Source organism: Portunus trituberculatus, chromosome 48, assembly GCF_017591435.1.
Source record: "Portunus trituberculatus isolate SZX2019 chromosome 48, ASM1759143v1, whole genome shotgun sequence".
Classification (NCBI taxonomy): Eukaryota; Metazoa; Arthropoda; class Malacostraca; order Decapoda; family Portunidae; genus Portunus; species Portunus trituberculatus.
The window spans coordinates 15,374,553-15,376,165 of record NC_059302.1 but is presented as its reverse complement, the minus strand read 5'-3'; positions in this window follow the sequence as shown (position 1 = coordinate 15,376,165).

The following is a 1,613-nucleotide window of genomic DNA, read 5'->3' as shown; positions in this document are numbered from 1 at the left end:
GAGGTGTGAGAACCTCCACACTCCAAGCGACAGAGCGGGAACCACACAAAGGCCAGCCATAGCAGCCGCCGCATCCCACCACACACGTAGCTACCAGGCCTGGCCCCAGTGACCACACACCCACATGCTCCCAGGAAGAGTAAAAAATGGATAGACCGGTAAGAAATAAATTACCAAATTCAAAATATGTTGATGAGGCCCAGGGAGCAAAACCAAAAGTGGCCAGTCAAAGCATGAGTCCATCTTCAACAGGGGCAACAATGCAAGGTAGATTGGTAATGTTGGAGAAGAGATTTGAGGAGTTGGTGAAGGAATTAAAAGTTCAGAGGAGTGAGGAGGAGCAGGATAGAGAATTCCGCAAGGCTTTGAAGGAAAGAGTTAAGAGACTGGAGGAAAATGAAAAACGATTGGTGGATGAGAATGCACACTTGAGAGTGGAGGTTGAAAAATACAAGAGACGGTTGGAGGAGAAAATGGAGAGAGTAGTAAAGGAGAAAGATGACTTTAAGGAAATGATTAGTGAGCAGAATGAAAGGTTTGAAAGGAATGGGAACTGAAGAAAACACAATGGACTGAGTCGAGGGAAGCAGAGATGGTTGGATTACAAGAAATAATTAAAGATCAGTTGAAGGAAGACAAAAAAGAAAGGTCCAAGGAACTGGTTAATGTAATGAAGAATAAGGAAACATTGATAAGAGAAATAGCAGAAAAGAAGAAGAGTGTGTTAATATTTGGGATGAAAGAACAAAATATAACATATAAGCCTAAGAGAATTAAGGAAGAATTAAAAACGGTAAGAGATCTGTTCAAAAATCTAAATGATGATGAAAAAAAAGACCTACAAGAAGAAGTGGAAGAGATCCATAGACTGGGTCCGTATAAGGAGGAGTGAGCAGACCGATTAAAGTAGTACTGAAGTCACAACAATCTGCGGAGGATATCCTATATAGAACATCAAAGTTAAGAGAGATAGAAGGTTGTAAAGAGGTGTTTGTGAGAAAGAATAGAAATGAGGAAGAGAGGAGAAGATATAAGGAATTGGTGGAAGAGGCGAGAAGGAAAAATGATGAGCGGTCTGAGGAGGAAAGAGAAAGTTTTTGGAGAGTTATAGGAGAGAGAGTCAGAAAGTGGTATGTGGAAAGAAGGAATGCGGAGGAACCCTAGAGGGAGCAGTGGGTGGACCGTAATGTATACTAATATAGATGGGATACTGTCAAGTAGATTGGAATTGCAAGACTATATGATGGTGGAGAAGCCTGATATAGTGTGTTTGACTGAGACAAAATTGCATGAAAAAACAAAGATAAATTTGGATAATAAATATAATATATGGAGAAAGGATAGAGAGAGTAAAGGTGGAGGAGGAGTTATGATTATGACGAAGAAATAAATAAATGTGGATAAGGTTTGGTATGGGAAGAACAACGCAGAAGTGATAAGCATAAGGATAAAAAGTGATGGAAAAGAATTAATAATCATGGTGACCTATGTACCTCCTAAAACAAATTCTTGGACATTAAGGAATACGACAATATGATCAAGGATACTTTACAGAGTTTGGAAAGTGTATTATCTGGAAAAAGAAAGGTGATACTAGTAGGAGATTTTAATTG